This window comes from Lissotriton helveticus, chromosome 6 (assembly GCF_964261635.1).
Source record: "Lissotriton helveticus chromosome 6, aLisHel1.1, whole genome shotgun sequence".
NCBI lineage: Eukaryota > Metazoa > Chordata > Amphibia > Caudata > Salamandridae > Lissotriton > Lissotriton helveticus.
Genome location: NC_136067.1, coordinates 1163055617 through 1163082501, shown reverse-complemented (window position 1 = coordinate 1163082501; position 26885 = coordinate 1163055617). Strand labels below are relative to the sequence as shown.

The 26885-nt window shown below is 43.7% G+C and overlaps 1 protein-coding gene across 2 annotated transcripts in view; it reads left to right on the top strand.

Annotated features, from left to right (window-relative positions):
* ABCB10 (ATP binding cassette subfamily B member 10) overlaps positions 1 to 26885 on the top strand; it is an 878274-nt gene that overhangs the window by 618569 nt on the left and 232820 nt on the right. The gene's annotated exons all lie outside the window — the stretch shown is intronic.

Here is a 26885-nt window from a genome sequence, read left to right as displayed (position 1 = left end):
CACACTAACCTAACCTGGCTTTAGGGGTGCTCTTTGAAAAGGCCCATTGAGAACAAAATATACAAGAAATGTATTCATTAGTGTGCAAGAGCTATTCAGAAAACATTAAATTGGTCCTCAAAAGAGAAGATTAAATAATTTTGAGCTTTTTCTCAAGGCAGCAGCCTGGTAAATCTCATTAGAAAGCGAGATCCGAGCTTTATATGTTGTCCTTGAGAATGAGTTAGTCTCTTCACATTTGTCACTGTTTTAGTGTAGTAATTCAGAAATTCTTTCCTACATCCTCCAGTCAGTGATTGTTTATTATGTTGAAAGCTGTTCCCTATAAGCTTGAATGCAGAATGTGTCAGTTGTTGTCTCTTTAAAGAGAAAGTTTGCTGACCAGGATTCGAATAGTAAATATTAATAAATAAGATTAATAAAGGCTAGGCAACACGGGCCTTGTGACATGTGCAACCTACAAGATCGCAATGCTCTTTGAGTATCTTGCTTAGTTTCCACAAACATGTTGCTGTTCTTTTGACTCTTTACTTTAAACTGGATCTCCTAGTTGTGTTAACCCCTATCTAGACCTGGCTAGACCTCTGAAAAGTGATTTGATTACATATTCTCTGACTTTCATGGATATCTCTCCGTTGTAGACAAGCTGACAGCAAAACACTTGTTTCAGCTTCTGATCCTATCCCCTAAACAATTACCACCCCCCCACCTTAAGTGGTGATGTGCATTCTTTGTATTACTCTATCTTCGGTGTCCCTTAGGTCCAGGGACACATATAATGCCAAATACAGAAAAACAGATGTCCACTCACATAAACATTACACAAAAACTTTCTAGATTTTTCTGCCATGCAGTCATGTGCATAAAGCAGTTTCAGAAGAATGTCCTTTGTAGATGGCCGCCTTGGTAGCTAGCATTCTTCAATGATAAATGCTTTTGCCTGAAGATTCCTCACCTCATGAATCTTCCCCAGGCTTCCGACTGCTCTCTGGCACCAGTAGGTGGCACCACAGCTCCAACTCGTTGCTGGTACCTCCTTGGATGTGATATCACAAAGCTAAATATGACGCCATGTTAGAGCTTTTACATCAGTGCTACTTTTTCTATGTCCTTTGGCATGGCTCTGGAGTTGCCCTCTGTTGCTGAATTTCTCTTATAGTTTTGAAGTGCTTCAGGATCACTGACACAGAAGAAGAGGCCAGATTTCCATAGATGCTACTGTTCCAGTGGCTCGTCTTTGATTTTACACCACGTCTTTTCCATTAGGTTTATACTTTATAGGTGCTTTCCGGCCCGTGGCCAGCTGCAACTGCTTGCCCTCTGCGTCTGTTGAGTACTGAGCTGGCCCTTGTATCTGGAGGGCAAAACAAGTTTCAGCCCCCTCTTCATAACCTGCCTATCTACCATATAACTTCTTATTCGAACTTCAGAACTTACCTTCAGGGGACTCTTGTTTATCCGAATGTTGGTCCCAATGATAAGATGGCTTGTATGTTGGGCAGATCCATTCCATGACTTTTACCTAAATGTCATCTTCAGAAAGGTGCCCTGCCTTGATCCACATGAGCCTTAACTTGGTTGTATACCACTTATGTTCTGCACCACTGACACTTCTTCATGACTTTCCAACCCTGGTTGCTGACCCTACTGCGGTGGTTGCTTTCCTCCAGGCATTGTCCTCCTCAGGCTACCTCTGATGTGCCTTCGGACCCCAATGTACCTCCAAGTCTGTTGACCTTGCCTCCTCTAGTGCCTTTTCCCCCCAGTGACTTTACCTCACCAATAATTGTGATGCTGTTTTGGTGGCTGAAAGTTTGCTGCCGAAGGCTTTGCTGTCTGTTTAAAAATGAGCGCCAATACCAGCACAGTCATCTACACCTGCTACTGCTCATTTTTCTGGGTATGTTGGGTGGTCTGTTCTTTTAAGCGCCTATGAGTCGTGCTCGGACCTCCGTCTAGGGCTTTTGTTTTCAAAAGTTCAATTCCATTTGGACTCCGAGGAGGTTTCTCTTTTGGGTTTCCAGAACTTAAGACTTCACCACCTCTGATAGTTATTTTTTATTTGCCTCCTCTGCTGTTTCTTAGGAGGACTTCGCCTCTTTTAAGTTGGTGTTGAGCAAGACAGCACAGCTCCTGGAATTGACTTTACCCTTTCCAGAGATTCATGTTAATATTGTGACTATAATTCCCAATGTCATAACCCCTATTGCTTCATAATGAGACAGATTAACCCCCTTGCTGCGGCCGGAATTCTGCACCTGTGCGGCACATTTCGATTGCGGGCGTGGTCATGACAGCTCCCGGCCGTCATCAGCACACGCCCACCGTAACTGATGACGACCGGGAGACGTCATCAGCACCGAAGGGGTTAAAATGTGTTGTGCTGTTTGGAGTTGATCAGCTTCTTTATAGGATCGTTCTCTGAGAGGTGGCTTGGTGCCATAGACCATTCCCAGACAAGCCAACATAACATTTTTGTGCTCTCTCCCATCAGAGTGCCTGGAGCCACAGGCTCATGTATGTATGAGTGGTAGGGATGAGCTTTCTTTGGCCTTCCTGGCAGACCTTTTCTGTGGTCAGATGATGGGAGAGAAAATGCTTTCCTAAGGGTACCTGGCGCTGCCGCTGTAAAGCCACATACCTGTTGGCATGTTACTCCCACGCTTTATGGCACAAATGATGACTCCTCTTTTGCTGTAAAATATGAGGGATCAGTTTGCTCTAGTGATTTAGGATGGGTTTCAGGCAACTTCTTAGATCTGGTCTTGACATTGTGTATTCAATGCCCAGGTCCATGCCTCGTTGGGATCCTTTAACTTCCATGGAGATGTTCAGGCAAATGTGCTGGATGTGGCCTTGATGGTTCTCATTTCCTTGGTGAACAGAATTCCCTGGGCCTAAATGACATTACTGGGGGTCTCAACAATGCCTGATCATGGTGGTTGACAACTGCCACAAGAATGTTTCATAGTCATCATATAAGGCTGTGAAGCTTTACCCGGCTGCAGCCTTGCAAGCATTGCCAACACTCCTGCTCTGATCATCAGCTGTTTTCATCTACCCATGACTACACAAGATGTGGACCCTTTGATGGAGACCAAGAACCGAAAGGAACAATGCGTATCTTCATTATCCCCAGCTTCTTCTGTCAAATCATATTGAATGCCTCTTTGTGGAGAGTAGGTTTTTAAGGGGAAGGTGGTTCTCCTTTGACACAGCTTGTATGGGCATCTGGTGCTTTCAATATGTGCAGGGGATTTGATCCCGATCCACTGCTTTGTTTGTCGATTTACATTCCTTCTGCCATTGCTGCTCAAATCCTAGATATGAGAATGTGGCTATTTATCATTCCTTCACAAGATAATCTCATTAATTTAGGGTGGTCTTATGAGGCTCTTGACTAGGACTTTGTCCAATGTTTGACTATGTTGGTCTTTTTGATACATAACATCTTGATTTTCCGGTTTTCTACAGTTAATGATGATTTATGTTCTACTCTGAGTTCTAAGTTTTATTTGAGGTTTAGCTGCATACTTTAATATGGAGGCTTCATGTCCTCTTACACTTTTGAATTCTCCCCATATCTGGAAACTATTCACAACCTCTACCAAACCCTACACTAGACTAAGAATGGGGAAAACCCTATTGAATCAGGGACACAGGAAAGGTGTTAGCATCATGTTGAAAACAACTTACACGCTCAATGTTAAATTTCTCAACTGTAAGCTTAGTGCCCACAGTCATGCTCACTTAGCAATTTTGTACCTTAAAGGCATTTTAATTTTGTAACACACATAATCCTGTAAATATATCAATGGTAATGATAATTATTCATGATATACTGTATTCTTATGTTAATACACTTTATTGAACTAAAACCACAACTCATCACATTTATAGACATAACACTATCACACATGGTTCATTCTTTCCAGTCCCTGGTGAATGCACTGCATCAAAATGTATTTTTAGCACCCCCCCCTTACAGTCTAAGCATATAGAGGAACATTGTCAGTAATCCTGTTGTCCCTAAAAAAAAAAGGAAATATTAATATGGTTACACACTTAGATGTATCAAAACATACAACAAATGCAACCTTCAAAAAAACTTAGGGGCCTATTAGCATATTGGGCGGATCACCACCGCCGGCCCAGCGGTGGCGATCTGCCCACCAGATGCTCCCCTTTCTCCCCCGCCATATTAGTATGGTGAGGGGCACCTCGGCAGACAAAAAGACAGTCCGCTGTTTTTCCGCCAGTCTGATTCCCATCCGGGCAGAAAAGGCCCTCAATATGGTGGCAGTGCCTGCATATTAGGATGTGCTATTTTAAAAGCCTTTCCATGGCAGCGATGCCGCCATGGAAAGGCCGGCGGAAATTGCTATGGGGGCCCGTTACGGGTCCCCGGGGTGGTGGTAGGGGAGGGGGGGGTGCTGCACTTGGGGGGTACCTATGGTACCCTCCTTCATTGGCATACACAAGGTGGCAGGCACCGCGCGGTGCCGGTCACGTTGTGCATGCTAATGCACAGCATGTATATTTTGCATTGCTGCGGGTGCTGCTTACAACACCGCTCGCCCCAATGTAAAATATGCAGGATGCGACCGCCAGGGTGGCGGTTGCATCCAAATGGGCCTAGCGGGACCGCACACCTCTGGCAGTCGGTCCCGTGTACCGTTATGGTGGCGGGCGGACTTTCGTAATAGACCCCTAATTCTTACCTCTCACTTCAAAAACATGTTCACAATCACTTCTCCCTTGTATCCCTTTTCCACCATCCTCCCAACATCACTTTCCTCTGTTTCCTTTTAAACCCCTGTATTCCCTTCTCAAAATTCCATATTTAAACAAGTATTTCTTCTACTTGAACCAATAATTCCATACTCCATGGCATCCTGTATTAATTGGGTATGCAACCATCAACAGGGAGCAGATGAATAGTGAAGAAATAGTCGATAGTGAAAGAATCTCCCTCATCGCCTGCCGCGAGCTGTACCCCCAGCATAAGAAGTGTGCAATGTCCCAATCTCATACTTAGGACAAGATCGATCGGCAAAGAGGGCTCCATTGGCATCTGGCAGTGCTGTGTTACATAAATGTGGTTCTACCTTAATGTGTCTGTCAGTGGAGAGCACACAGTCACCATTTGGTAAAATGCAGCCAGGGCTCCATCCATCACCACCCCCTTTTGTAGGGCGCATGGTGGAGCATCTTTTGAAGGCAATGTGTGGTGCCAACCATGTCAGTACCCCTAGTTAGCAACTCCCCCTTTCGTTGTAGAACAAGTTGAAATCCCTGGTGCCAAACCCAACTCGTGCTTTAGGGTGTAGAATGCTATGTCAGAGTCGCCGGACCACGGCACAGTGCCTGGAGCGTCCATGTGTGTCAAAGCCTGCAGGAGTCTGGTAATCAAGGAAGGATTTAGTATCCAGAGCTTGCAGTAGTCTGCCACCCCTTTCTGCATGTGTGGTAGGGACAAATGTAGGATGGTGAGACATGTATCTTTGTAGGGCCAGTTAGCTGTTCCCAGGACATCGGTGATGCTGGTGGTACTTCACATAAGGGCACCATTTAGACTGAATTTGTTAACGCTTGATTGGGCTACTATTTCTGGTGCTACCCCTATAGTTGTCACGGAGCCCAATAGTTCCCTTCACCGGCACTGCTTGTCTACAGCATAATGTAATGTGCCTGTTATTCAGGCATCTGCCCAATATGATAAATCTGGACCCTGGAAGCTAAATTAAGATAGATCCCATTCATGCGCTGGGGCAATGAGGGAGGGGGGTGGTTCCATCTGTGGTCAAGATGTTAGCCTGGTGCGGATAAGGGCAGTGTACCCAGGGGCTTGTGGCCATTAAGCTATCTTGTGCCAAACCCAACACTGCGTCTTGGTGTAGCCTGTCATACTTAACAGCCAGTGCATTTACTTGTAACTTGCCCTCTACTTGGTCATTTAGTAGCGTTGTGCTTTTTTATCCGATTACTTTTTAAAACCGTCCTTTACTGTGTTGATGGGGAATGCATCAGGGTTGTGGGCCGGGAGCCGGTCTGTGTTGTACTACCCCTCCGGGCCTCTAGTTGTTTTGTGTGTTTTTTATATGCTTCTTCTAAAGTTGCTGTATTGTGGACAGTATGTTTTGCATATGTACAAATATCCGAAATCAGCGTGCGTAGTCCAGTGTATGGGCTGAAGACCCATCATTAAACGCTTGTCGCCACACGGGGTTAATTGATCTTGACAGCATTATGCCTTTCCCTTCACATGTTTTCACCAGACTGCTTTTCGCTCCGTTTGTTGGCAGCGTATGCCACTTCCTCTCTTCTTATTGCAAGGGAGGAGGTTTGAAATGTTATCAAGATCTATTTTTGTTAGTTCCTGTTATATCTGGGGGTCTCTAGTTGGCAGAGGTAGATACCTTTGACCAAATAGGGACCCTTGCTTCTAGTCAGGGTAAGGGGGTACACTTCTAAAATTACCTCATTGGTAGCTTGGCACGAGCAGACAGACTTATCTCAGAGGAAGTGTGTAAAGCATTTGTGAACACATACAGTAAAAACACTACAAATGGACACAACACCAGTTTAGAAAAATAAGTAATCTTTACTAGACTTAACACAAGACCAAACAACAAAAATCCACAATACTGTAATCACAAATAGACTTTAAAATGGTAGAAATTAGCTTAGTTCAATGTATATGGTAAATGCAACACTTTACTCTCAAAGTACCTGGGATGCGTCACGCAATACAAACAAAAGGGTCGCAGGGAAGGTGATGCGTCGGTTCCTTGCTTGGGGGAAGGTGATGCGTCGGTTCCTTACTGCAGCGCTGGGGAGGTGATGCATCGGTTCCTTACCGGAGAGTAGGTGATGCTTTGGTTTCTTACTGTTCTCCGGTGCAATGTGAGAGATGGTGCCTCGATGCGGCGATCTGGTGCGATGCGAGAAAATGGCATCTCAATGCGATGCAACAACGTTGGATGTGATGCGTGCACGGCCGTGCTGCAAACTACAAGTTCTGAGCAGCGACCCACTTCTCCGGTGATGCGACTGCGACGGCGACACATTCTTCTCCAGTGATGTTAAACGCTTCGTCAATGATGCGAATGCGAACAGCTGCCGCAGTGGCATGCTTCTTCGGCAATACGACGGCAACTGCTGCGGCGGCGACATGCTTTACCTCGTTGTGTCGCGCTTCCAGCGACTCGCAGTCTTCTCAGAGGGCCCAAACAACAGTAGGCACCTCTCTGCAGGCAGAATTCCACAGCAAGGGAATTCAGGGGAGCTGGTGTTGAAGTCTTGTATCCCTGAGACTTCAGGTAGGAGGCAAGTACAGTCCAAGCCCTTGGAGATTCTTCTTCAAGATTGCAAAAGTACACACAAAGTTCCTTTTCTCCTTTCCTTGGCAATACAGTACCAACAGCACAGCACAGGGGCAGTCTCCTCCTTCAGCTTCCTTGGTTCTTCTCCTTGAGAAAGGGTTGTCTTGATTCCCAGAAGTGATCTAAAGTTCTGGGTTCCAGGTCCCCCCTTTAATACATCAAAATCCTTTGTCTCTGAAAGCAGAGAGTGTCTGTACCTAGTCCAAACCAGTTCTGGGTGCATTCTGCCAGTGCACAACTTCTTTCTTTGTCAGTGTGGGCCAGGGTCATCAGACACACCACAGGAGGTGGAGTCAGCATTGTGGAAGGCAGGCACAGCCCTATTCAAGCCTAGGTGCTACTCCTCCCATCCACTCCTCATGCAGATAGGTCTATGCAGCCTTTTGCTGGCTCACCCGGTCTCCTGGAGCCACCCCAGCCCCTGTCACTCACAAACCAGACATGGAATACACAACCCAGCAGAGGTAGGCTTGGATAGTTAGGCAAGAAAATACCTACTTTCTAAAAGTGGTATTTTCAGACACAGAATGTTAAAACCAACTTCACTAAAAGATGCATTTTATCATTCTGAGTTCAGGCATACTAAATTCGTTTTTCTACCATGTTCCCTGAGACAGTTAGGATTATAAGATTTTATAATCATACTGCCCATTCTGGCCTATGGGGACAGGTAGCCTTGCAATAGAGAAAAACGAAAATGGCTGTAATTCCCAATCAGGACATGCTACACACATCAGGGCATGTCCTACCTTTCACATACAATGCACCCTGCCCTTGGGCCTACCTTATGGGTGGCTAATATGCAGAAAATTGAAGGTTTAGGGACTGACAAGTGGGTGCACTTGCCAAGTCGACATGGCAGCCCCAGGCTGCACACAGGCACTGCAATGGCAGGTCTGAGTCACGTCTTACAGCTGCTTCTGTGGGTGGCACAACCAGTGCTGCAAGCCCACCAGCAGGATTTGATTTACAGACCCTGGGCACACATGGTGCACTGTTCTAGGGTCTGACAAGTAAATCAAATAAACCAATCATGGAATTACTAATCCAATACAACATTTTACAATAGGGACCACTTGCACTGTGGCACTGAATAGCAGTGGCACAGTGCCCAAAGCATCTAGACCAGCAAAACACATAGCACACAGGAGGCAACAGCAAAAAATGGAAGGGAGATCCACGTCAATGGTGCCAGGTCTAACCGTTCCTCATTTACGAGCTGCCATGGCAAGGCGCGGCTCTTGGTCGCTTCTACTATAGTTAGCAGCATGGGTTTAGTGCCTGAGGAGAATTCTCCATGCACATGTGCTTAGTTTGGAAGGATAGCTGTGGGGGGGGGGGCTCCTCATCCAACCAATTATTATGTCCTTTAACACTGGGTCTTCTTCTTCCCCTTAATCCTCCGGCTGTGCACTTAGCAGGAATACCCTAATAACATCCAACTGTCTTTCTCTCCAGTTTTCCCTAACCTTCTGAACTGCCGCCTGTTTCCATAATCCTTTTTAGGTCGAGCATAAGCGTACAACCTCATGTATAATATAAAGCTGGAGCGGACCTTTAATAGCCGGTATAGCCCGCTACGGCGGGCTATAAGGCTATAATGTGTTTGCAGGTTCTTGCCTGAAAACGCTTTTTTGTGTTGAACGGACTGTGTTTTAATTTTGAGAACCAATTGTTGTTATCAACATTATTTTGTAGCTTAAACTGGCTTTATAGTTAACAAAGGAAGTCTTTTGACCTTTAAATCTTTTCTAAGCGCATTCTGCAGGGGCCGTCTGTAGTTTTAGCTGCCCCTTATGTTGCTAGAGCCTTTAACTAAAACAAGCAATATTTATTGTTACCAGATGGCACAGAGACCTGCTACATCTGGGTTTACACATAACATTTTACAAATGAACTGCTTTCCATGCATAAAAGATGAGGTACTAGGGAGCAGTGATCAACAAAATATGCAGAATTGTATCATTCTAAAGAACCGTATTAGCCTCTGTGGCTTCACATGTTGCATTTCAGATCAAGTACGTATGTCATTCTTATAGTGCCACATATGCTTGTCTCTTAGACCTCTGCAAAAGTGTATGGAGGACCAGTGGGAGTGTAGCACTCCGCAAACTGTGAAAACACTTAAATAAAGCTGCTGCACAGTTTTCGTGTTTCTATTTTACTATCGTTACCATTTAAAGGTTTGTAACCTTGGCACATTGGCCCTAGAACACCGTCAGTCAAACATATATAGTGCTTGGTGCACTTTCTTCCTTAACCACGGTATTTACTCTCTGTCACCCTTTCTCCACCCTTCAACATCCAACACCCCTCCATTCATGTGTTTAATTGTTTGTTACTTTCATAGACACATGGTTACGGTGCAATAATATGCATACATGCTTCAAACAAGGATGATAACCATCTATACAGCTTGGGAGTTTTACACCAGTTTGTACCATCTGCTTCTAATTTACTCTTCTTACTTTGCTAACTGACTGTTTCTCCTAAGTAAAGCTCTGTAAAGATGATGACAAAAGCCTTGTTAGAAGGGGGGCGTGGCTTGGACGGCAATGAGGAGAGTTGCCTGAGTCCAGAGCTCCGCTACATCCAAGATAAATAACGAGCCCAACAGCGAATCCAGCTAACTACACGGAACCCTAAGCACTCCATGGGAAATTGGAAAATCTGGAGAGCAGAAGGGTATTAACAAGACGGGGCGCTAACGACGACAATATTCTTTAAATCGATTGACAAGAGGAGAATCTCTGCCCTGGGGAGAAAAAACAATATGGCGATGGTGGTTTCGAAGTAAAAGCCGGGGAGGGAACGGAGGTGCCGGAGCTGATATCCTACATCCGTATACACCCAAACAGAACAAGAGGTGAGTGCTCGTACCACCCCTGCCCCAGACAGTATACCTCGCACACCAGATCTCGGCAAATACCGCTCGGAGCTCACCATCAACGCGCGTAGAAAGCAAAAGTGCAGGGCGCAGACATATTGGGGGAACAAAAAATCAGCGTCACCCCAGAGAAGGAAAACAATACTGACTCGCGGACCCAATAGACCCACAAACAAAAGCCCAGGTCGCGTCAGCACACAGAAAGAACTTTTCAAGCAACGGCACATAGCAGTGACGCTCGACCCGACATAAGGCGGAATCGAAACCGCAACTAACACAGAGCGCCGCCATCTTGAATAACACGAAAAGGGCAAAGCCTACAAAAATTACAACAACGCAAAGGGCTGATCGCTATAGGAGGGACAATAAGGCAACTACAAGCAACAGGGGCGCCACACCCGGAATACATAAAGAAAATAAGGAGATGCAGAGATAAGACAAGAAACTCAAGTAATCGCCTGCCATCCCCCTCCCCCCCAAAGACGAGAAAGAAACCGAAAACAAGCTAAGGACGCCGCCATCTTGTATAGCGGGCAAGGGGACAAAACAAAGCATACAAACAGCGCAGGAGCGCCGGTCCCCACCCCCACGAGCGCCGGTCCACACAAAGCGAGTTCCACAACGACAACCTTGGAACACCTAAAGAAAAAAGAGGCAGTACAACAGGAAGCACAGCTAAGCAAGATCAGCCCAGAAGAACTATAAAATAACATGAGTGAAACTGAAACTACCGGCAGACTCAACCATCTTACATCTCAATGCCCAAACAGTACCAAAAAGACACAACAACAACTGAATAGTCGTGGCCCAAGGGGCACAAGAACAACACGTCACAACCATCGTGAGAGGTCAACTGAGCTAAGAAACCACTCGACACCAGGGAGTCACAGAGAGCATCACATAGGGACAGGGAAAACTCCTAAATACGGAGAGAACACCCATAACCGACTCTTCAGATTCCAGAAGAGCGGTTACAACGACAAGACGTAGCAATCACAAAATAAAGACTTGCGATCGAGACAAACCATCACGAGTCATCACAAAACTAACATAAGAAGAGTTAATAATTGAAAAAAAAACAACAGCGTACGGCACAGCCCAAGTCGTAAGGATAGAAGGTCTAACACCAAGAAACACTAGAAACCCAAAAAAGTCAGACGTAAGCAGTACCCTAGACAGCATCCTAAAGAAACTTGCAGAGGTACACGAATTAGCTAAGACCACAAAAAAACACGGACGCAATCCAGCTAGAACTAGCAGCTGCAAGAGTAGATATCCACACGGCTAATAAGACTCGCGGAAGCAGAACAAAGGGTCAGTGAAATAGAAGACAAAGCACAGCTCACTGGAAAGGCAATCTGCACCATAGCAAAAGCCACAACAGACCTACAAAAGCAGGCCGCAGAATTCGAGAACAGAAGCAGAAAGAACAATATAAGTATCCTGGGATACCAGAAGGTGAAGAAGACAAGGCAGGCTCTTGTGTGTCACTATTGCAAAACCTTATCCCAAAGCTAACTAACCTCAGGTTCGAGAACCCATTCGAACTAGACAAGGGGCATACAGAGTACCTGCCACAAGACAATCGAACAGAACAGGACCAAGACCAATAATTTGCAGACCACTACGATCACACCAAACAGAAGCGATCTTCGGAGTTGCAAGAAAGACTCACAACCTGCTGTGGAATGGGAACAAAATCATACTCACACAAGGCTACTCGAAACCCACAGTCGACATAAGGAAAGGCTTCCTGAACCAAAGAGAGAAACTAAGGAAAGAAAATATCACCTTTTCATTCGCTGGCCCATCGAGATTCAAAATAACAAACAAAGGAGTAACACTGACCTTCGAAGATCCCATGGAACTAGCACGATACCTAGAAAGCCCAAAAACCCAAGCCATGGAGCTGTCAACGACATCCAGCAAGAGAAGGGCCTCACCAGACCTCACCTCGGAGTAACCAGTAGCAATAAACATCTCCCTCAAGTATGTAACAAAAACTCTTTGCACAGATCTATCTACCTCATGAATTGCTACATCAGGCTGCACAGACAATCACGAACAAATGCATCGGAGCACAAAAAGTGACGAGACCGGTGCTAAGGAACTTTGAAATGTCTCACCGGCTCTCACTTTCACGGCTGCTCGGCAAGTCTTTTGGGACCTCAACAGTAACCTACCTCATGCAAGCAGCACAAACTTTTACACAGACACACCTACCTCAGGGACTACTAGGAACAAATACTGAGCTACACGAACGTAAACACGAGCCAGCGAACACGAACTATGATAATGTCTATATCCTTTCAAGTTGATTTGATTTGACTGCTCCTGTGATTGATCTTGTGTGTAGATCAAAAAGACTCAGAATGTCGTACAGTCATCTCTGAATAGCTTGGGAAGTAGCGAGGCAGGAGGGACCTTGCTGTCGCACGTCTAGAGTACGACAAGAATGCAGGGAGAGGGGGGGCGGGAGGGGGGCGCAGAGAAGAGAAAAGGGGAAAGTGGGGGAGGAAGGAGGGGGGGTTCAATGTACATAGTGTCTGTCCGTTGTGTATTGTCTTTCTGTATAGTCCTGTCCACGTCCATATCCTAGTTAACCACAAGTGCTCAGTTCGCTCACACGCCCAAACAAACCAACCAGACCAAACCACGTCTACATACACCAACTCAGGCCAAGACCCAGCCGACCATGACACCAAATAACAACATCACTATGCAAACAAACCTAAAAATAGTCTCCCTCAATGTTAAGGGGCTAAACCACCCAGTAAAGAGGAAGATAGTCCTAGACTACGTAGCTAAGACCAAAGGCGACATTATACTCCTACAAGAGATGAAGCTAGCTAGAGTAGATGCAAGCAAAATCAGGGTGAGATGGATAGGTCAGGTAGCCTGCTCCCCTGTGGTAGAAAAAAAAGAGAGGTGATCACTCTGATAAACAATAGATCCAGGATAACTATAGAAAAAGAGCAATGCGACGATCATGGTAGACTGCTGATTACCAAACTAAAAAGAGGAGAGGAGACAATACTGATAACTAACACCTACGCTCCTTACACTGATGACCCCAGTTACTGGTTAGAAGTAACAAGACAAATAGAGGCACACCAGCCATGTGACATGAACGTGCTAGCAGGCGACTTCAACCTAGCAATGGACCACACCCTAGGTAGGCAATCAAGATCACAAACTCGTCCCCCTACATCCCTCATCACTCTGAGAAACCTATGCGTCAGGTTCAACCTAGAAGACCCCTGGAGACTCCAACACCCAGATACCAGAGACTACACCTTCTACTCTAATGTACATAACATACAGCAGAATAGACTACATACTGATCTCAGCCTCACACACACACCTGATTGAACACACAGACATAGCAGCCAGGACGATCTCAGACCACTCATGCATAAGCCTTCAACTCACGGGATGCCACAACGAGCATGTCGAGCGTAGGTGGAGGTTTAACAACAAAACCCTGGCAAAAAAAGAAGACAGAGAGAAGATTTAGAAAGCCATAGAAGACTACATCGTAGAAAACGACATCCCTGACACTGATCTAAAATGCCTATAGGATGCCTTGAAGGCAACCATCAGAGGAACACTGATAGGGATCAAGGCCAAGATAGACAGGGAGGCGAAAGTGCAACTAAACCAATTAGAGCACGACATCAAAGAATTGGAAAGGAAACACGTCAATGACACCTCGGACACAACAACACTCATAGAAGTCACGGGAAAAAATACGAATTCAACAGAATTCTGAGTGAACGAGCAGGTCTGTGGATCAGGAAGTATAAGCAGATCAACCTATGCGAAGCCAACAAAGCGGGTAAATCACTTGCATCATACCGTAAATACAAGCAAAGAAAGCATGGCATCTCAACTATCACAGACACAAAAGGCAAGTCACACACTAGAAATAAAGACATCATACACACATTCATGGAATTCTATAAGGAACTATACAAGAGAGACGACAACCTTGAACAAGAGGGCTGCTTAGCCTACCTAGAAAGACTCAATCTACCCAAAGTGAATGAAGAAGAAGCAAAAGCGCTAGGTCAGGACATAAAAACCAACGAGATCACCTCAGCCATCAAAGCTCTGAAAGACAACAAAGCCCCGGGCCCTGACGAATACACCGCAAGCCTTTTACAAAACCTTCCAAGACCAACTAAATCCAGTGCTAGGAAAAGTCTTTAATCACTGCGGAGAAGAGGGAGCAGTCACAAAATCCATGTCACAAGCCAACATTATAGTCACCCCGAAGGAAAACAAAGACCCACAATGGCCCAAAAATTACCACCCTATATCCCTCATAAACCTAGACTGCAAGCTATACGCCAAAGTCCTGGCCACAAGACTGAATAAAGTGCTCCCACAGCTAATCGGTAATTCACAGGTGGGCTATCTAAAAACTTGCATGTCACATGACAACACAAGACTCCTCTGCCAAGTCATAGAACACGCCTCCAAAACAGTCAACCCCACGGTAGCCATCACGCTAGATGCAGAAAAAGCCTCGATAGGGTATCCTGGTATTTCTTAGAGAACACCATGCAAGTTCTAAACCTGGGAGAGAGCTTCACAAGGAAGGTGATGGCTCTATACGAATGCCCCAATGCCCAGGTAGCTATCAATTATGCGACCTCAGCTCCCTTCAACCTCGAAAGGGGAATGAGACAAGGCTGTCCTCTGTCTCCTATGCTGTTTCTGCTCGCCCTAGAACCCGTTATCAGGGACATCACAGGAAACATCCACATAGCAGGGATAAACATAAACAACACTACAGCCAAACTAGCCGCCTACGCAGATGACCTGCTCATAATAACGGAAAAACCTGCTCAAGCTATACCTACACTCATGCACACCATCGACATATACGCAAAATACTCAGGCTACAAGCTCAACAGAGACAATTCAGAATGCATGCCCCTCAATATACATACAAACAGAGAAGTGCTAGGATCCTCCGGATTAGCGTGGGAGCCCAACTCTGTCAAATACCTAGGCATTCACTTCTGCAGAATGCTAACATCAACCCTGGAACGAAACGAACAAAACACTCTAGATAAGATAAAGGATCTGCTAGATACCTGGTCGCCCAAATTCATCACCTGGTGGGGCAGATTAGACACTGTCAAGATGATGATCACTCTCATAGTTAACCACCTAGCAGGAATGCTCCCCCTGGCTTTCACAGATGATTTCCATAAAAAAATTGACCGAATGCTAAACAAGGTCATTTGGCGTGACAAAAAACCCAGAATTATCCTTCAGAAACTTAGACTAGGCAAAAAGCTAGGAGGACTCAATGTGGCAGACCTAAGAACATTCCAAACAGCCTTTATAGCCAGACAAGGAATGCACTGGATAATGCCCAAGCAGCCCTACACACCAACCTGGCTGTCTATAAAGAGGGCCCTTCTAAACAATGCAGACCCCCTAACTCTCCTCACAGCCTACAAGCAGGCGTGCAAGAGTAACCCGATCTTCAAGGTCACTAAACAGGTGCTGCTCAAAGTAGACAGTAAACTCGAAGTCAGCATCAGGAAATCACCCTGGGAATCACTATGGGACAACCCCAAGATCAAATACAGAGGAAAGACCCTAAACATGCACACATGGAAACAAGCGGGAATGTCATACCGAGCACAGCTAGAAGAGGCAGGATCACCCCTAACCTTCAACAGTCTAAAAAACAGACATGACCTCCCCGAAGTGGAACTTTATAATTTCCTAACCATCAAAACAGCCTTAACAAAATCCAAAATAACCAGACACACACCCTCAATCTTCAGGTACATGGAAAACATAAACAACTCAGGCTACCAGGTCTCGCACCTATACAAGCTCCTCCGCCCAAAAACATCCAAGCTAAACACAAAAAACACCACCTATTGGGAAACACAATTAGGCTCCAGTCTCACAGACCTAGAACTACAATCGTTCTGGGAGGCCCCATCAAAAAACATGATTTCCCCAGTGCTAGCACAAACCAAATTCTGGCTTTTACACCAGGCATTCTGGACACCAGCTCGCCTAGCAAAACTAGGCCTCAAAGACAGGGATAACTGCTGGAACTGTGGAGCCACAGGGGGAGACCTCGCGCACCTTACTTTCCACTGTAGCAAAGTTAACAAATTTTGGAAGCCCTAGGATGCACCCCACTACACTCATTCGTCACAACTACCACCTCTCATATCACAACAGACCTAGCCACAAAACAGGACAGGCACCTACTCAACTTTCTCCTGACTACAGCAGTCAAAACAGTATTAGCCAAGTGGAAAGACACAACCAAAGCCACTTTTAAGGGATGGCTAAATTTGGTCACATTCCTAAGAGGAGCAGATATCATGGCACTGAGACAAACACCATGGAAAAACCCAGACCGTACTATGTGGGCATCACTAGACCGATATCTCGGCTCCTACAAACCTCCATAAATGCACAGCACACCCAGCCCAACTGCTAACAACGTAAGGTGCGTAAGCTAACACTAAAACAACTAGCCAAACACTTTTATGTTCTCGTCCTTCACATGTAACATACAAACTCACGCAAATACCCTTTCATTCAATGTTAAATGTTGTTTAAGCCGAATGAAGAAATGTTGGGCAGACATAAATGTAAACTTTGTAACCCCAATGGCCCGCCCGTAAAAACGGCTTACTCGTTATGTCATATCATAATATATTTTTGTAAATGTGAAAATACCAATACAAATATTTCTAAAAATAAAAATAAAAAATAAAAAGCCTTGTTAGAGTATCTGGAACATTTTGCGTAAACACACCAATCACCTAAAGGTAGCATATGTATAGAAATGGTAAACAAGTGATGAATGAGTTAAGATTTACTTTGGTACATTTTTAAATAGTAAATAGTGCTCAAAATATTATTGTAACCAAACTCTTTCACATATTACGCATTACATTTTTGCAGTGTGTAAAGCAAATTGAAGTTATTTCTGTTGTATTTTTTTACATTTTGTTTTGGTATCTTTTATTTTACCTTAAGTACTATTCTATATCTAGCATTTTAAATACTTTTTTCCATTCAAATGTAGTGCAAACTCTATGCGCTGTGTTAAGTACATTTTTTTAACAATATTCCAGTGTTTTTTTGGGGGAAAATATTCTATGTTACATGTAGCGCTTTCTGTATATTGTGTATTAACCATGCTTGCATTTGGCACTTTTATTATAAGTTAACCTAATTGTAACTCATCTTTTTTAACCTACCCTTTCTTATAGCTGGGCAGGAGAAAGGTCTGTTGACATATTTATTTTTAACATTTTCAATTTGCACCTGATCTGAGGTAAAATGTTTGTAATTATTTATGTTTTACAACTGCCAGGTGCCAATGGAACCAATTATGCGGTGTTACGTGGGGTATTTTTTGATAATATTGCTTTATTGATTTTCCATATTTACATGTTCGCAGTGTTTGAACTAGGGTTTTATGTAATTATTACCACTTTAACACATAAACACAGCCAAAAGCAATAGATCAATTATCAGTGGACGTTTCAAAGGGCTGTGCAGCAGTAGAATTTATTTTGTTTATACTAACATTTAATATGTCTCTGCTTCAAACATATTTTTTTATGAAATCTGCAGTTTATGCAGCAGTTAATGGATTAACTGGCAAATGCGAAAAATTCATAAAAATGCTGAAGACACAACCGCTCCAAAATTATATAATTCCAGTGGCCCTTACTAAAAGTAATGCAAGTTTTTTGCAATTACCATGTGCAATAAACTCCGAAGCTGCTATATTTGAACAGATGGTGCTGCCCTTATAAAAGAACTGTAGCAAACAGACAATGCCATCCGTATACAAGTTATGCTGTTTTTGCAGCATCTACACACCCCGCTGTGCACTTTTAATAAGGGAGGCCCTCGGAGAATGCTGTTGTAGTTATTGGAGTGAAACATACCAGCCAGAATTGTTGCATCTGTGGTGGTTCATTTTGAGTCTGAAATAATGAGTCCAACCCACAACGGATATTGGATAACTTGTTGTTAGTGCCCCAGCGTTAGACACTGGGAGAAACATGTATGTTACTTTTACATGCAGATGGGGCTCGAGCCTGCTTGGTGCCGCATTTGTTGAATCAAAGCACGTTAAATAAAAGGTATCACTTTTCACCAGTTTTAATGGTTCTAATGTTTGTAACTTAGGCAGGGCGGAATTTTAAGTAGATCCTACCAGAGCTTGAGATTTTAACCCATAAACAATTTATGTTCTTGCTGCAAACCCAATTAACTCACTGAGCCATCCTGAAGCCTATTGCAGCTACCTTGGGTTAACCCTTTTCCAACTTTTGCCCCTTATCGGCTTCCTATTATTTGCTTAAGTTGCATGGAGAGGATAACATGGGAATTTCAAAAAAACGTTAAAAAGTGTTGCTTACTTTGGTATAGAGTCATAATATCGATGTTTAAGTATTGATATTCCATAATATCGATGTTTAAATATCAATGTGACACAATACCGACCAGTAAGAATATCGTCAACCAGAATATCGACATGCAGGTAAGAAATATCGTTCTTGTTAATATCGAAGTTAGTAATATCGGTAGTCAAAATATCGTTGTTAAGAATGTCGAAATGTATTTTAGTGTTCTGTATTCTAGTATAGTTGTTAAAAGTATAGTTTATTTTTCTAACGTATGTTTGAAATTTTTAGAAGAAATTTATTTTATGTTAGGTCATTTTTGCGTATTTTAGTTCGGAATCGGGTTGTGGGTTTATAGTGGAATAGGGTGGGAAGTAATTTAATTATAATATATTTATTGATACATTTTTAGAAATTATGTATTTTAAGAGTTTAAAATTGCGTTTTAGTTTCGTAGAGGGTTGTGGGTTTATAGGAGAATAGGATGGGAAAAAATGTAATTAAAATTCATTAATTAATAATGTTAATTAATATTTTTGTATTGAATCATTTATATTGTTAATTGTGTTAATTTAGTAGTTATTAATTGGTTATTAATTATTATTACTTGGTAAATATCTTTATTGTATTACTTAGGAGCGGGTTGTGGGTTTATAGGGGAGTAGGGTGGAAAGTAATTTAATTATTAATTAATAATTGTATTCATTACTTATGTATTTAATATTTTATGTTAATTGTGTTAAATATGTTGTTATTAGTTATTAATTGGATATTCATTATTAATTAATTGGTAAATATCTTAATTGTTATTTTTTTAAGAGCGGGCTGTGGGTTTATAGGGGAGTAGGGTGGGAAGTAATTTAATTATAATTCATTAATTAATAATTTGTATTAATTACTATTTGTGTATTTCATATTTAATATTTTTAATTGTTAAATAATTAATTAATTATTAATTGGGTATTTATTAATAAATAATTAGTAAATGTGTAAATTGTGTACATTTTTTATGAGCGAGTTGTATATTTAGAGGGGAGTAGTGTGGTAAGTAATTAAAAATTATTATAATTTTACATTTTTTCAGATATTTATTATTTTATAGTCTTAATAGTACGAATTAATTTATTACTCATTGTTTTTAATTTTTTGTTTATTAGTTATATAATTGTTAAGCAATTATGTTAATTGTGTCATGTTTTACATTAGTGGCGGTGTTATTTATAGGGGTATTTGGTGAGAGGTAAATTATTTTTTATTATTTAAGTATTTGTTATTTACTGTTTATTATTTTGCTGGAGTGGGAATAGTAAATTATTCACCTTCGCTATTCAACACTTTACCTATTTTTGCAATTGTTGGCGTGGGAATAGTAATTTTATCTCCTCCACTATCCAACACTTTCCCTACTGTTGCACTTGCTGGAGTGGGAATAGCAATTGTATCCCCTACGCTAGCCAACACTTTCCCTACTGTTGCACTCTGTGGAGTGGGAATAGTAAATTATTCCCCTTTGCTATCCAACATTTTCCCTACTGTTGCACTTGCTGCAGTGGAAATAGTAAATGATTCCCTTCCGCTATCCAACACTTTGCCTACTGTTGCAATTGTTGGAGTGGGAATAGTAATTATATCCCCTCTGCTATCCAATACCTTCCCTACTGTTGCACTCGTTGGAGTGGGAATAGTAAATGTATCCTCTACGCTATCCAACACTTTCCTTACTGTTGCACTCTGTGGAGTTGGAATAGTAAATTATTCCCCTACACTAGCCACCTCTCACTACTGTTGCACTTGCTGGAGTAGGAATAGTAAATTATTCCCCTCCGCTATCCAACACTTTTCCTACTTTTGCAGTTGTTGGAGTGGGAATAGAAATGTTATCCCCTCCGGTATCCAATACTTTCCCTACTGTTGCACTCTCTGGAGTTGGAATAGTACATTATTCCCCTCGGCTATCCAACTCTTTCCCTACTATTGCACTTGCTGGAGTGGGAATAGTAATATTGTACCCTCTGCTATTCAACAGTTTCCCTACTGTTGCATTAGTTGGAGTGGGAATAGTAATATTATCCCCTCCGCTATCCAACATTTTCCCTCCTGTTGCAATCCCTGGAGTGGGAATAGTAAATTATTCCCATCCGCTATCAAACACTTTCCCTACTGTTGCACTCCCTGAAGTGGGAATCCGCTTTCCAACACTTTCCCTATTGTTGCACTTGCTGGAGTGGGAATAGTAAATTATTCCCCTCTGCTATCCAACACTTTCCCTACTGTTGCATTTGCTGGTGTGGGAAAAGTAAATTATTCCTCTCCGCTATCCAACATTTTCCCTACTGTTGCACTCCTTGGAGTGGGAATAGTAATTTTATGCCCTACGCTATCTAAAATTTTCCCTACTGTTTCAGTTAATGTAGTGTAAAATGTTGTTTTAAAGATAAATATATATTTTAATAATTATATTTATAATGTATTTTTATATTTATCTTACAGATATATATATATATATATATATATATATATATATATATATATATATATATATATATATATATTTATAATTTTTATTATGTTGGTAATGTTTTATAATTTAATAAAATCATTATTTATTAATATTATTAAGTAAATATATATAATTCTTTGATATGGGTGTTTAATTTATTTTTATATTACATTTATTATTTCATTTATTTTTTATTATTTTTAAGACATTTAGAAAAAACGATATTTTGAACAAAGATTTTTGGTTTCGATATTTTTGTACTTACCTTTATAGAGATAGGCTGTCAATATTTTGTACAACGATATTCTTGACACGATATTCTGGTAGGTCGAAATTGTTGTTGTCGATATTATGTCAGTGATCCGCAAGGGGGCGTGGCTAGCAGTCGATGGAGACGGACGCGAGCTGAGGAGCTCCGTTCACCGTCTCCCCAACCCAAGATACCCTGATCTCCCGAGGCGTCGTAGGGGGCCGAAATTGAAGCTGTGAGCCCTCCGAGCAGTGGGGATAGGCTCTGAGAGCAGCAATAAAGAAATTAGCTGCAGCCCGAGAGACACCAGCGGGACGGTCCCGAGGCGGGCCTGATTTCAAGATGGCGCTGATGCCAACCGAGGTGCCGCAGCTGTGGAGCGGTTGTGGTGGCAGAGCGGGGGAGAGTTCTCAGGAGACCAGCCGGGGGGTGACGGGCCCCTGGAGGACTGCGGGACCGAGGCGAAACTAGAGAGGGGCTTAACCGGCCCATTATGTGAGCAGCCCTGAGTGCCCTAGTCTACACAGCAAAATGGCAGCTGGACGGTAAAACTCCATTGAGAAGCCCGGAGAGAGGGGAACTTGCCACCGGGAGCGAAACCTGTGCTGTAGAAATGCCCCTTAGTTGACGGGAACACAGTGGAAGAGTGGGGACATCGGGCTGCCTGCCAAGGTTTGCGCGCGTTTCCCCCAGCGTTGCTTTTGGACCTGATGTAAAATGGCGACCGGACGAAGGGCGCTGAGAAGTGGAGGGCGGCCGCTCACGCATGTTGGAAGCAAGTCACTTTCCCACAAAGAAATGCTGTGGTATACAAAATAAAAGCAGAAAGAAAGGGAGGAGCGTGTCAGCACAGAAGGAGGCAAGTATCACTGGGCGGCTGGAGCGCCGTCCTTGGCACACCAGCAGTGCTTAGGAGCCGGAGCTCTCCTGCGGACCTGGAGTTCCCTGTGCGAGTGTGGAGGCGGATGTCAATGGCGGCCTGGCGGCGAGAGGGCCTGGGCTACACAAAGCGGCACTGGAATCTGAGAGGTGGCACTGATTGGCGCCGGAAAGAGACTGCCCCATGACTGTTGGTGTGTGCCTGAGCACTAGAAAACAGTGAGGACTGAGGGAGCCGCAGCGTCAGGCCTAGGGAGAAGCCTGATCAGCCCCACGGCGGAAGCACCTCGGGGGAGTGCTGTTGGCCCTAGGCTCTGGCGACCAGGGAACCGTACCTTGTTGAAGTGATTGCAAGTAGGGGTCCGCTTGAGTGGGAGGTGAGCAGCCCAGAGTGACCTCGACGAGACCCATCAGCCCACGAGTTTACCGGGGAGAGATAATCCTTGTAGTGGGGACGAAGATCATACTTGACGTTGTGAGGACGAGTTTCCTGCGACATCGCCCACCGCGGATGCAGCTCTTGGGTCGCATTCTGCCCGGGCATTGGCGTGGTCAGACGGACGGCCGGCCTGCTGACGGGGGGCCCGGGATGGGGAGGCCACAGAAGACGCCGGGATTCACAGTCCTCAGCGTGGAAGTTCCTGAACAGCACTCGGATGAGGAACAATAACTGCACCGTACTAGCTTTGCAACCTTGTTCAGTATCGGAAGCAATTAACAAATCATCAACATACTGTACCAATGCATTGCCTGGAGAAAGTGAGAGTGAATCCAACTGACCTTTCAATGCTTGGCTATAAATGCTAGGACTTTCAGTATAGCCTTGAGGACCTCCACAGAATCAGAAACTTATGCCAGCCAGTGAAAATCCGAACAAATACCTGCTGTCTGGGTGTATGGGAATGCTAAAGAATGCATTTTTTTCAATCAATGACAGAGAAAAACATAGCGGTAGATGGAATCATTGTTAAATGTTTGGTGATATCAGGAACCACTGGGAAATCCGGGACCACTATTTTATTGACCTCCCGCCAATCAATCACAAAATGCTATACATCATCAGCACTGTTGGGAGAATCTTGAGGTGCCCTTTTTTGGACCTGAGGAATAGGACTGTTGCATATGTTAACTGTTGTCTCTTCGACTACTCCCTTATTCACGAGGTCCTGAAAAACATCAAGGAGAGCTTGTTCTCCTGCATCTGGTACTTTATACTGGGGAATGCGTGGTAATGTGGCATTGTCCTTCACTTGTATAGAAACGGGGGTATGTGCAATAAGCCGACATCAGTGTCACCAGTGGCCCATAATGTGGGTGGTACTTGATCAAATTCAGGTGGATGGGGGAACATCTTTAGATAGGCATTGTCTAGAACCCACATCAGGACCCATGGTAATATAAACACAATCTGGCGAACAATATATGGTAGCGTGCAACTTCTTTAGTAAGTCCAAACCCATTACATTTTCACCACAATTAGATGTTAAAAAGAATGGGGAGTCCACAGTAAAAGGGCCAACAGTAAGAGCAAGAGGGCGCAAAATGGGGTTACAACCAGTACTCCTGAAAAATCCACTGAGACATTATTATGGCCAGACAGGGTCGACCCAGGGACCATTAGTTGGGAAACAGAGCTCTTGGTGGCACCTGTGTCAACCAAAAATTCCTTAGTAGATCCTTGCAGATCCGCTTTGACATACGGGCCACGCTGATCTACAGGTATGTGAACTGGTCCCTTACCCTGTCCCTGGCTGTCCTAGCTGAAAGACATCCCTGTCACATCATTAACGTCATAATTGTCATTGTCCTTCCCTGGTGTCGCCAAAATATTTGGCGGAACGGCCGATAGAGGCAGTGGTGTTTCCAGGGCCCCTTCCTCTAGTGGACAAAACATTATGCAAAAGCACAGGGCCCTGGCTGCGCCAGTGACCTTCTTCCTTGCAGTAAGCACACTGATTCTGTCCCAAAGGTGTCACGGGTGGCTGTCTAGTATGTGTAAGTTGTCTTTGGGGTCCCCGTCCTCTATCGTTACCTCGATACGCCTGTTGCAATAATACCTTTGTCTTCAGATCCTTATTTCTTTTATCAGTTTTGCCTTTTTCTTCATTATCCCTATGCTCACAATATTGGGCCATATTTAGAATCACAGAGGGAGAAGACGTGGACCTGGTGCTTTCAGATGCTTGAAGTCTAGACGTTATTTCAGGAAGGAGATTATTGACAAACGTATCAACAAATAAACGGACTCCCCATTCTGTAGACATATCATGCCCACTATAATCCAAAAATGTCTCTTCAAACCTGGTGAAGAAATCGGAAACGCTTTTGTCTTTCTTCTGCTGGTAGGCAGTCAGTCAATCCCCACTAACTTTCTAGGGAGGAATACGTGTTTGCATGTATGGTATTATGCAACCGTGTAAGGCAATCAACTCAGCACCTGGTTTGTCTCCTGACTATCTATCTCTGTCCCAACCCTTGATTGCGTTCCACGTTCCACCCAACTCAGCAATATGGTCCCGGGCATAGACCTGTTCCCAAATATCAACTGGGACTAGTAGGCCAAACCACATTTCACTATCGGCAAGAGTCATCACACTAGAGGAGGCAGCTTCTGTCAATTCTTTACGGTAAGCAGTAGGATATTTCCTAGGATCGGCAAATGTAGCCTTCAGGGCCAGAACTTCACTTTCTGACAAGGCTTTATTCCAAACTCCCATGATCGGTTCAAAGCTTAAGTGGGCCCACCTCTCAATCACCCCACCGTCTGAAGCTATAATAGCACAGATGGCTGGAGTGATTATGTGAAGGAAGTAAAGGATGGGGACTGGGGGAGGGAGACCTATGAAACAATAAACACGAATAACCAAAATTAAAATGACGTTCTGAAAATACCCTTGGATTACTTTTACTATTCCACAATATGTATATAGGTCTGTAAATACCTGCAAAGGAAAATAAAGCTGAGCTGTATATTACTCCAATATGAGAATACCTTTCATCATCTGAAGGCTGTCTAAGAATAAGAAACATCAGCCACTATATAGTTGGCGCAGAATTGAAAGCATATGCACATATACACACGCACACGTGCGGGGGGGGGAGTAAAGACACACACTTCATTCCCCTGCTAAGAAGAAAAAACAAAAGCATTTCGCTGTCAGAATAATCACATTTCAGTTCTGCCCTTCTGGATAGGCATTAATAATTCATGCCCCTTGTAGTTTCATAAGAAACAGCAGGACCTTACTGTTCGTGTCACTGCAAAGGTAAACAACCGGGTGACAGCCTAGTACTTGTCAGAACAAAGTCTCAAAAGGGAATTGAACCTCAAATAATAAATGTCATACACACGCAATGCATTCAATAATGAGAATTTGAGGATTTCTGGGCAACTGTCCCGTATTTAATGCGATCTCCGTTGTTTGACTTCCGAACACCTTTTTAATTGTGCAGAACAAATCCAGGCTTTGCCGATAATAAGGATATCTGGCTTCCTATCCAGAACGAAGAAATCTGTGACAGTGTCACCCTTACCGCCCTCACAGAAGACAAATGAAGTTCGTCTGTCACCCTGACTCCGTAGCATACTCAGGTGACAGACACCGGCCCAGTTCTTTTATGCTTCTGGGTTACAGTCTCGTCATTTGCGTGACGTTCTGAGACTCCTGGGCTGCTTGGAGTTGTAGTTCTAATGCAAGACGGAGATGCTTCCCACTGCGTCACTGCTCACATCGGCAGCATACACCCTGACCTGTGGCACAACAGTCAGCGAGGTCTAACACTTCTTTTCCATTGTGTATAAACCCATTATTCCTGAAAGCGGGCAGCTACAGCCAGTCTGGTAATCACCCCGTGTTGATCCGTCACTGCAGGAATTTCCGGGTGGTAAATGGGGTGAACTTCTCGCATTGGGAACTGAGTTATGTGAGTGGGACTCTTATCATGTAGTCTGCCTCTATAATTAACTAGAGTGGAAATATTCCTGAACACTTGGGTTAATTACATAAGCACCTTCATTAATATCAAATAGTATTTGGGGTGCTTCCGATTCGATGTGTGTGCGCCAGAGGTCAATTAGTGTGGCAGACATATTTTTAAGGGCATGTTGCTGTATAAAAGGTTCGAAGTCTCGCATTGATTGCCATATGTCCTCAAGAGTGTAAATTGGGTTGCAAGCCCACCGTATTGCCTGTTCCGCTATTACTTTTTTCTATTCCTCCCTCACACCAGATCGCATTAAAGGACCTAACCGTTCCCCCAAATCCAGTTAAATCTCTACCTTCCGGACCGCACAATGGTGTGTCAGTAACTAATGTTAATGAAGGATGAGTAAAAGTAACAGGAGTAACGGAATTGCTGCAGTCATATGTTGTGGCGGAAGGGAAGGATTAGGGCGTACGTTAACTTGGGAGGTAGGTGTAGCAGCTTCAGAGACTGATGCACCTGGTGCGTGTTGTTGTTACGGAATGGGAACAACAGGATATACCCGTTCTGGGGCATATGGCGGCAGGGGTCCGGTATCTAACAAGCTCTCCATAAAAGTATCACCATCATCCTGAGCTATATA